This window comes from Petaurus breviceps, unplaced genomic scaffold (genome assembly GCF_028583685.1).
Source record: "Petaurus breviceps papuanus isolate PSGF00001 unplaced genomic scaffold, PetGlider_PUasm1.0 214, whole genome shotgun sequence".
Classification (NCBI taxonomy): Eukaryota; Metazoa; Chordata; class Mammalia; order Diprotodontia; family Petauridae; genus Petaurus; species Petaurus breviceps.
In genome coordinates, this window is record NW_027185863.1 from 2,027,545 (window position 1) to 2,039,283 (window position 11,739).

The 11,739-nt window shown below is 35.2% G+C and overlaps 1 long non-coding RNA gene across 1 annotated transcript; it reads left to right on the forward strand.

Annotated features, from left to right (window-relative positions):
• The first annotated feature begins 797 nt into the window (after positions 1–797).
• Positions 798–8,676, forward strand: LOC138165700 (uncharacterized). Its single transcript, XR_011169408.1, has 5 exons — positions 798–1,058; positions 1,212–1,271; positions 2,198–2,365; positions 2,665–2,894; positions 3,649–8,676. It is a non-coding gene; the product is annotated as an uncharacterized lncRNA (long non-coding RNA).
• The last annotated feature ends 3,063 nt before the right edge of the window (positions 8,677–11,739 follow it).

Consider the following 11,739-nt stretch of genomic DNA (forward strand, 5'->3'; position numbering starts at 1 on the left):
GGATAGATAAATGGACAGATAGAGAAATAAATGAATAAATAATAAATGTGTGAATGAATGAATCAACAAATGAATGAACAAATAAATAAAATGGATCTGGGCAGTTTATTTTAAATACTTTTTATACTCCTTACTGATTTCCCTTTTTTATTTTTGTCTTTAATTATTCCTTTGACTTTTTTAAACTTTTGTATTTTGCTGTCAGCTATGCCAACCTAGGTAAGAAGTCTTTGTTTAAATTAGAGTGCCAAAGGAAGAAGGAAAGATGAAACAGTTTTCAATATGCAGAATGTGGTTTAACTGATTCTAACAGCACTGAACGGCACACCACTTCCAGTATTAGTGGCAGAGGACTGGTTCACATTCTTTGATTGCCTGAGGAATAAATTAATGAGGTTACTGGAGACACTGGAAATTTGCATATTCACGGTTGCTTATTAGGTAGAAAGTGAATGCCAGGTGCATTGAATTTGGGGGATATAGGTTTTGTTAAAAATTAACTATTTTCTTTTTTTTTCTTATGGAAAAGGGTTGCCCTGTCACTAGAAAGAACATGTACAGGAGGCTGTTCAGACAGAACTCCCATTAGATGGCTATATGAATAATTATGACATAGTAGGAAGGCAAAGAAAGGGGGCTCTTACTTGAGAGCAATAGAGAAGAAATTGAACCACTATTGTTATAAGGGATTCTAAATGCACTTGTTTTAGGGGAGAGAGAAAACAAATGCCATTTACTCTCCCCTTGGATTTTAGATTATAAATAATCATGCTAGGGCATACAGCATGTGCTCAATATCACCGTACATAATATAAAAAAAATATTAATTCAAAGGAATCTTTGGCAACATTTACTTTAGTGAATATTATAGTAGAGAATTCACCAATCCAGCTTGGAAGGAGGGAAGAATTTCTGAAGAAATAAGTCCAACATTGAATCCTGGAATGTGTGTGTGACCCTTTCTCTAAGGAATGGATGTACACGGTTGCATTGTTGTCAGTGATTCCTGCCAGGGCTTTGGGAAAATACATTGTTTGAGCTGTTTGTATCTCATTATGGTAAGAAGTTTTTAGCTACTGTGGGCAGTCTTTTGGAGGTGGCTGTCCTCTCTGCGATGTCTCCACAACAGAGATGGGCATAATTTGTATTTCTCCTTACCCTTAGGAATATTTCATAAAGCAGAATAATAACTGTGTCCATGTTTGTCACAGGGAGATTGGTGTACTTGGTGAGACAGTGTCTTGCTCTTTCTGTGGTATCGTTTTATACAGGTAGGTTCCTTGCTTTGCTGAATTCTTGTTCTTATTTTTTTTTTCAGAAAATGATTGTTATCACCCAGTCCCAAGTAGCTGATCTATCAAAATCAAGCAGGGATAAGTGTTTCTTTGAGTAGTAATAATACACATTTACAAATAGGCTCCATTCTGCCCCCTTGTTTCACAATACCCCCTTGGGTATCGTGTAAAACTTTCCTTTCTTGGCCAAGGCATGGAGTTGATCAGTGCCCTCCCTATATCTGCCCAGAGATCTCATTAGAAAAATCCGGTAACAGTAAAATTGTTCATTTTTATTTCACTAGTGTGTATATTCTATGTGAATTTTAGCAGCTCTTGATTTTTTGACATAATCTCTCACTGATGAAGAAGATTGAAAAGCTCAGGGTTTTTTTCTTTTATTAATTAATCTTTAAATGTTAATATTGTCAGTAGTTTCTTAGGTAAAAGTCAAAGGTACCATCTATTGTCTCACTAACATAAAATAATAATAATAATATGATTACACCAGGCCTTTACTTGAACATTAAATGAGTTAAGCAAAAGATTTGTTGGGAGGGTGGTCTCAGAGGTGTAGGAACTAGGGAAGCAAGTCACACTAAACCAGCCTGTCTAAATGTTTGTTTCTACCCTCTCCATTCATTTCCATACCCTAATTCCAGTTACACTCACACTAAAGAGCTTGATAATTTAGATATTGTGATAGAGACATGCTTACAAGATGTGCAGATTTTATAAATAAATATATTCCATATTTATTATTATTTATTGATGACATTGTTCCAAGGGAGAAATGCCTTTTTATCCAGAAAGGGCATGCCTGAAAACACCCACTGTATCTAAAACCCTGAAGTCCAGGGTTTTTGTCATACACACAGCACAGATTTTTTTGATTATGTAGATTTTTTTCCCCTCTACTGCAGTTTCATATGCAAAGCATGCATCAGCCACATCCATGCTATCTCCTAAAGCAGTCATTCTGAAACCCAATCTGGGGACAGTGCAGACTAAATAAAATTTCATTTTGATTTGGCCTCCTGCTGCGAATGGGACTGCTTTGTTTCAGCCGACAGAATCAGCAAGCCAGAAAGGTATGTCCTGTTTTGCATGGCTGATGGTGTGACTTGAGGATCACAATCAGGCCGTTCATGGTCTCGGGGCTCGGCATCTCATCCACATCCTGTACTGTCTTTCTCTTTCCCTTTCTATTTGCTTTCCTTCTATGCTGCCTGCTGTCTACCTGCAGGGCAAAGCTATGGCAGACCCTAACACTATTGTTTACTTTGGCATATGTTTAATAGCTGCATAGCTGTTTGGATTTTTTTCCCCTTGCCTTTGTTTTGTTTTGTTTTTTACCCTATTACCCACATTCTATTTCCTTATTTCCTAGGTGTTGAATACAAAAATACTGACTTAAAGGAAAATTATGTAAGCACTGCTGTGATGTTCCAGAGATTTTACTGGAAGATTTGTAATGCTGAATTTTATTGTAAATTTGAAGATATTTTTAACAGCTTTTAAGGACTTTAGTTTTCATAGCCCTTTGGAGCTGCTTTAGCAGAAAAGCAATCACCCATAATAGTTAAGAGGAGAAAATAAAATAAAAACTATCTTCCAAAGGTATGAAACTATTTTGCCATCTTGGGATGTTTTATAATAGCATTGTGGTATTAGCCTGAAAGGCAATTGCTAAATACAACTCAATTTTAAGGGATGACCTTCATCTGGAGTTATCTCATTAGAGATTAAATTGTTTTAAATGCTCTCTTTGCATTTGTCCCACCTTTTGGAGGATGGATGGGCAATCAGGGAAACAACCTGCTGTTTTATCATCAGAAGAAGCTTCAGATATGATGGCAAAGTGCCAAGAGGGCACAATGTGGTGGGAACTCATTTTTAAGCACATTTTTGTTGTTGTTGGGACTCTTCCTTGCCACTTACACATTCAAATAATATTAAATGGGGAAAAGAGTTTTGCCCCTTGTTTAAATATTAGCATGTCATTAACCTAGATTACAATGTGTCAATATTAGAAGATAGATACCTTTTGTGAAAAAAGCATCAGAACAGAGAAGATTATTATTGCAATAAAACATGTAAAGGTGCATTTTGTCTTTGGTTATGCAAAAATAATTCTACACTGAACATAGAGTAACAAGCGAATATTTGTCATTAATTTCATTGATTCCCAGGAAGAGGAAAAATTATTAATAATTTGTTTAGGGTCAACAAGTTGTTTTTTCCAGGTCCACTATATGGCAATTCCTTCAATGCTTTGATATTAATGAGGTATCTGACCCAATTCTTGATCCAGGTTCTGACTTATGTATAAGTTGTCTAATGGAACATCCATACAATCTCTTCCTCAAAACAGGGTTCTTAATGGTCACCATTTTACATCTGTTGCCTGAGCAAACTTGGAAAAAAAAAGTTAAAATAAATGCTTTGGATCGATCTTTGATAGCTAACCGATATGTCGCCTCCTCTATCTTGGAAACAAAGTGAAAGACTGGCTGAAGGAGGATTTAAATAAAATGTGAGGGGTGAGGAGGTGTTGGGTTTTTTTTTTCATTTTGTAAAGAGGGGATAATCTTGTTCAAAGAACTGGCAAATGACATCATTTAGATAAATAAATGTACGTACATATATACTACACATATGTGTGTACAGAGGAGTCATTATTTCTTCAATTTTCTCAATTTAGAGATTATAACTCCACTGTAACAACTTCTTGTGGCTATTCCAACATGATCTACAGTAGACTGGAACTACTTTCAATCTAAATTGCCAACATAGATGTGGGTGGGGAAAGACAGCTCCTTCTTGGACTAGACTTTATTAACTAAGTGAAATCATCAAAAAGTAAGCTATATCTGTTATGATAATTCCTATACCAGTTTCCTCATGTCCATGATGACCCTCAGGGTTCATCACCAGAACCACATTTTCCACTACTCTTCACTCATTCAACAAAATATTATTGAGGGCCTTCAATGTCTAAGGCAATTGAGCATTTTGGATTTAGTAAGGGATAATACGGATATTAATACAATTTTAGTAGACTTAAAGTTATTTTTTAAAATACTCACAACATAAATCCTCATTCTAGAGTCCCTAAAAGCATTTAGTTTGTTGCTGTTCTGGGAAGAGCAAAAAACAAAAACAAAAACCCAAGTGGTACTACTAAGGATTTTTTTGTTTTTGTTTCTTATTTTTATACAATGAAGAAATTTACATATACATACTCCCTCCCTCCAGATGTTGATGAAGACATTGTTCTTTTTTCATACACACACACACACACACACACACACACAGAACTTGTTCATTTTTATAGTTTTGTTCTGATGCCCCAACATGGTGCCATGTAATAAGACTCAATATTTAGTATAACACAGATCTATCCATGACCACTAAATACCATAACTATAAAATGAAATGGATATAGAATGTGGACCCAATGTAATTGTTTTTCCTTTTGAAGTGTGGCCTGACCTGGGAGTCTATCAGTATGGAGAGTGCCCAGTATGATAATTCCTTTCACCAATGCAGCTTAGCAACTCATCTATCATTTATTGTTTTAGAGAATTGTCTATTGACCCTGATAAATTCAGTGTGACTTGTCCAGGGTCACAAAGTCAGTATATGTTAGAGGCAAGATGTAGACCCAGATATCTCTAACTCCAAGACTGGCTTTCTGTAGAGTACAACAACAGTGACTCTTGATAAATCAGAAATTTTATATAAAAAGATTATGCATATTTATATGAATATATATAGCATAACAGCTTAAAACTGCACTAAGATTTTGGAACACCATGTACATGTATAATTATATACATACATACACATACACACTGTTGACAGTGGAGACTAAAATGGTAACATCATCTTCACATATTTCTATCAAAGAATTTTAGGAAGTGACTGCTTCCACATGGAGTTATCTTGCTTTCATGATACTTAAATGAGAAAACATGACATACAAAAATATGTAATGAAATATATAATAAAATTATAAAAAACATATATGTGTGCATATATGTGTGTTTTATTGTGTACATATGTACATAGGTGTATGTATGTGTGTATATGCCTGTAAGTATATATGTATACATATATGTGTGTTTATATTATATACTTATATATGTGTATGTATAATCCTTCCATATTTTCTTTTGTGTCAGGAAGGCAAAGTAACACCATGTATAAGTAATCATTACCAATAATCATTTTATAGAAATATCTGAAGATGATTGTGCTATTTTAGATTCCATTTACAACAGTATATGTTCTTAATTTGCTAATAATGGAATTGGATTTCACCACATGGTATATCCCTCCTTTAGCTACGTCCCTATAGCAAAGTAAACATCAAAACAACTCAGTGAGTAGTGTAATGTAGACTATTGGAAAAGATTGAGATTTCGTGGCATAAATGTTCAGGATTCCTTTGATTGTCACTTCCTGATTCTAGCAGCACACAACTGGTATAATATTAATGAAATACATATTTTTATACTTTCCTCACAACAACCTAATTATGTAGGTGGTACAAGTATTATTACTCCCATTTTACAAATAAAGAAAATTAAAATTAAAGAAGTTGTTGATTTGTTCATGAATATAGAAATATTTGTTTTAGGGGTAGGAATTAGAACTCAGCTTTCTCCTTACCCCAAGTCTCTTTCATGAGCTATTCCAATCCCACTCTTATGAAAATTTTGGCTGAATGAGAAAAACAGATAAGAGATGATTGGGTAAGGGTAGAGCATCTAGAGAATAAGACAGGATTCTAAATCAGTTGTGTTATGAGGAGGGAAAAGGATAGTCATTGTATTCTTGTAAAACATCAATATGAGAACTTTAAGAGTAGTATATTGAAGTAGTTTATAATGATTTCCTCAGGAATTATATTAGTGGGAGGGAAATCAATCTTAAAATAAGTCAACATGTATAGTTGGAATTTATTTGTATTCTCTAGAACTTGTTTTTAGAAAAGCACTGTATCTATGATTCCATTAATTTAGGGAGCTCTCAGTGAGGAACTCATTCTACCAGTCAAAGCACCTGCTCTGAAATTTATAGTCTTAGTCAGTTTCCTATGGCACAGAACTGTGAAGTCACTTGCCCAGGATCACAGCCAGTATGTGTCAGGGGTGGGGTTTGATCAATGTCTTCCTCACTCTGAATTCAACTTTCTTTCCCTGAGACATTATTGGTATCAAAATGAGAAGCAACCTAAGTAGTATGCTAACCCAAATATAGCATTTTAGATTTATTATGAAGCACCACTAAAAAGAATGAAGTCCAGCTTATCCTTGCAGAATAAACTTACTAAACAGAACTAGGGATATAGATGGATAGCTTCTAATTTCCTTCTTTCTTATAGATTCTTATTTCTAATTCTGAGTGCTACATGAACAATACTGCAAATTAAATTTCTGGACTCAGACCTATGCAACTTGAAATTGACTGTTTTCTTGTATCATACTGTCCTCATCAGTAGACTGGAATGAATTGTGCAGGAAGGATAATTCATAGCCATTTTGGAAGCTGATTATGTTCCATGGTAGAAGAGTCATTTTTGACTTGTTGGTCTGAAAGTTACAGCTAAAACAGTTCTTTAACTTTGTCTGTGGCATATGGTAGAAACTGCCTTATGCTTCAAGAACTTACTCAGCAAAACTGTATGTCTAGAATACAAAGGATCTCAAAATTAATGTTAAATAAACAAATAGTGTACAATGTTAAACAAAGCTAATACTCCCCAAAATCCCTAGGGGGAGGAAATTATAGGAAAAAATTAGTTAACCCTTCATTGTCCAGTTTGAGGGAGGGATCATAGTGCTAAGGGATACTGAGGAGTGAGTTTGAGAGCTGGTTTGATCTTGCTGGAAGAAAAGTAAATGGAGAAAATGGTGAAGTTCAGGACATCATCCAGGTGGGAAATGATGATCAAATGAGATATTTGTAAAAAGTACTTGGCATTTAGAAGGCGCTATATAAATGTTTCTTCCCTTCCTCATCAAAAGGCAGTCAATGTATTCTATGGCTAATGTTTGGATTCCAAATTTAAAAGATTCTGTTCATGTACACATGAATCTGAAATTTCATAGAAACTCTATGGCAAGAGATAAAGAAAAAACAAGTAGAAAATAAATTCTATTTTAGCACTATAGACTATTAGTTTGTCAAAGTTCCTAAATTAGTCTTACTTTCTTGACACGGTAAATAATTGGAAAAAGTTTCAATTATACATTTGCAGCAGATTTATACAAAACAGGAACATATAGGAATTATAATATCCAAAGAGATGAGTGTATAACATTCATTTATCCCAGGGGAAGCCTAGAAAGTTGGATTTAGGGAAAGGAAGTAGTTGGCCTTCTTTACACAAATGTTAGACTTCCAACAGTATGTACTCTGAAAACAAAAACTCATTATACTTTCCAGAACACATGAGAGAAGGGTTCTTTGAAAGCAGGTGGAATTTTGTCTACCACCCTATGTTTGTATAGGCTCACTATTGAAAACATACTAGAAGAAAAGAAAATTAATATTTAATTTTTATAGAGTGTCTGTGGCTATCAAGTGGTATTTACAGGAAAAGTAAAGTAACAACATCCTCAGCTTTGTTATGAATCTAATATGTCCTGTTCAAAGAACAGGAAACAAAGTTAGGAGTGATTAGAATTTTTAAAAATGAATAGAAATATCTTTTAATTGGGTCTATTCCTTTGACTGTCTCCTACTAGAACAAGAACAATACAATTCTCTTTCCCACTAAATTAGGTTGGTTTGAACGAGCACAATTGGAAAGACTGTTAAATTAGCTGGTCCCTTATACTGTCTCTATGTGTTTGAAGAAGTAGAAATTGTTTTGTATCAATACACTAATGGTTTCATTGAGCCAAATTATTATTGTCAGTCAATATACTATTTATGTATTTGTTATAAAGCATGCAAGAATCTGTTGTAATCCATAATACATTAAGAGAATATAGTACAAGAGTCTGTTAGACTAAACAGTGTAGAAATAGACTAGAGTGTGTAAAAATGCTGCAACCAGTTCTTTAAATGTGTTTGTTTTGTATGTGTATAAGGGGTGGAACAGGGTAATGCTACAACCTCCCACCCAGAACATACATTTGTTCTCCTCTAGTCCATTCCAAATTGCTAGACTTATAGATTATATTTGCTTATTAAAAAAAAAAACATTTTCCAGCACCAGTGAAAACCTGAACAAAATCAGTAGAAAGACTAACATATGAGATAAGAGGAAATATATGTGTGTATGTAGATAGATGATAGATAGACAGACAGACAGACATATAGATAGATAGACATACAGACAGAGAGATAGATAGACAGACAGACAGACAGACAGATAGATAGATAGATAGATGATAGATAGACAGACAGATAGATAGATGATAGACAGACAGACAGATAGATAGACAGACAGATAGATAGACAGATAGATAGACAGAGAGACAGGCAGACAGACAGACAGACAGACAGACAGACAGACAGACAGACAGATAGATAGATAGATAGATAGATAGATAGATAGATAGATAGATAGATAGAGTAAAGAATGACTACGATGAGGGGAATGGGAGTGTTTGAACTATCTAATTGTATTTTAAAAGTGTACACACTAATGAGACTGAAGAACTAGGTGGTACAAGAGAATAGGAGGAGTAATGGGATAAAATTAGGAAAAGGGAAATTTAGGTTGATTACCAATTACCAACTGGAAATCTTCTTAATGTGGAGGTCTATTAGACTGTAGGGTAATCTTCCAAGGGAAGTAGAGGGATTCCTATTGCTTGAGATGTTTAAAATTAGAGTGGACATAGTACTGTCAAAAACACCCTGTTGTGAACCATATGACCCTGTTGTGTAGAATGGGCTAGTTCACCTTGTTTGTCTTTTCAGATTCAAGCTTCTGTAAAACTTAAGGAGAGAAGCCAAAAGTAGCCATTTCTGACCAATAAATACACTTATTTCTCTGAATGATATTTTTTACAATAATTTTTTGCTGCCCAAAATAGGTAGCCACTCTGTAGATAGCTATCTTCCTGGAATATACATTCCTACTCAAAACGTCTCCTACCCCTATCACACCACCACCACCAAAAGACTGCTCTGAAGCGTTAAAGATTTTCTCCAACACCCAAAATAATCACTTCTGTCCAGAAGCAATTCACCCTTCAGATAAGTAAACATGAAAGGGGCCAAGCAAGAGAATGCTGATTTGTGTTTGCGAATATTAATATCTGTCTGCATTGATATTTCTATATGAAGCTTGGACAATGAATTTGGGAGAGGGGAGGGGACTTAAGAGGAGACAGTATGGATAAATAATGTGTATTTTCTGGATCATTTTGACATCCTACAGATTGCATGAAAGAAGCAAGAAGGGAATGTGTTGCAAAAACCAGGGCTGCACATCTGGGCCTCAACTTTTTCCTCATCTCATTCCCAAGCCCACCCCTGCAGTTCAAATGTACCTTTAGGGAGGAATTTTTTTACAAAATGTATAAACATCCAAATGGTGAGGCATTAGAGTAAATTCAGTCATGTTGGTGATTTTAATAAAATTATATTTTGAGTTATCTGATACCTGGGTTTGGCCAATCATTATACTATGAAAAAGTAGATTTGTGTGGTATCTTTGACCTGAATAAATCCAGAGGTTTTACTTTTACATCAAATTATCAGCCTTACAAAGTCTTGGAGGAAAAGATAAGGCTAAATTTCTAAACCAAGGCTGACTTTTGTCCCTGCCATTTCCCCACTCTATACCTTTGCACTGACAATCTCTCAATGCCTAGAATATTCTTCCCCTCACCTCCAGCTCCTAGCTTCACTCATTTGTTCCAAGAATTAACTCATATGCCACCTTCCACAGGAGACCTTTCTTAATCTGTTTAATTAATTTATTAATTTAAATTTCATTAATTTATAATAAATTATAAATTTATTAATTTAATTAATAATCTTAATTTCCTTAATCCTAATCCTAATTCTCCCAAACACACACACACACACTAACACTCCCCACAACACAACTTCCCTCTAAGATTACCTCCTACTTCTAATGTACATAACTTGTAAGTACAGAGTTGCTTGCTTGCATGTTGGCTCCATCATTAGAATGTGAGCTCCCTGAGGACAAGAACTTTTGCCTTTCTTTGTATCATGAGGGTTTAGTGCAAAGAAAGTACTTAACAAATGCATGTTGGTGATGAGGATGAGGAAGAGAGGTAAGGAGACCTGTGAACATTTGTAGCAGCAAGCACCCCAAGCGCGTCCTCAGGGTTTGTTGCCCATACAGGTTCTTGGATCTGCTTTGTTAAAGGAAAGCAACTCAAAATGGGTTAACAAGCTTACTTTAATCAGTCAGACATATATCGTTTACCTTGTTCAGGGGAAAAAGGTCAGCACCCCAAACTTCAAAATATACAGACAGAATTATCAAGACATTAACAGATCAAGTAGACAGCTTTCCAAACTGTCCAACCATTATATCCATACCCAGTCAACATTTGGGTTTCCACATCTGGGTTTTTCAAAGCCGGGGGACTCTCAACAATGGCTTCCCAGAATTCAGATCAAATCACAGAACACTTCTCAAAGTGAGTCCCAAAACAAAGCTACACATCAGGGCTTATATAGCCTTCTCCTGGCTCAGAGAATGTAACAACCTTTTGGACCCACTGGCCAATCAAAAAGTATCAACTGAAAAACAAGCCTCCCACCCCAGGCTTCAGGTGCACTTTAGCCTAGGGGCAGGGAAGATCTTCCAAATTTGCATTCCCATTACAACATTATAGACTGTCATGATCAAAGTCTGAGCTCTAATGTTGAAATAAAGGGAATATAAAAGGAGTTGAAATGAAGACTAGCAAGAATATTCCTAGATTTTGCAGTAAAATAAGTAATACTGTAATGTTCTGCAACTTTTTGGTACTTAGCTTTTTAATGGATTAAACAGAATGGACAATTTACATAAGTATGACAAGTTTGGAGGGTAGGGTCAGGTCTGCAAAATGAAACTTGGTAGTAGAAGAAAAAAAACACGGAGAAATTATACTCTGATATGGCAAAATGGAACTAGAAACAAACTTCCTAACCACCATGGCTATTGCTTTGTACTCTTATGAATTTGTTGCCACTATCACTACTCCTGCCACATATAGACCCAGAAGTACCCTTTATCTCATAAAGCATTTGTCAATAGCATCCTTCCTTCTCACCTGCTTCTGACCTTTCTGTGACAAGTCAATAAGCATTTAATAAGGAACTACTATGTACCAGGCTCTATGCCAAGTTCAAAGTATATGAATAAAGGCAAAACTATAGCTACTCTCAGAGGTCATATTCATATGGAGGAGCTTACAATCTAATCACCTGTAAACCCCTGTCATGATAGAAAATGATATTTTGAAAATGA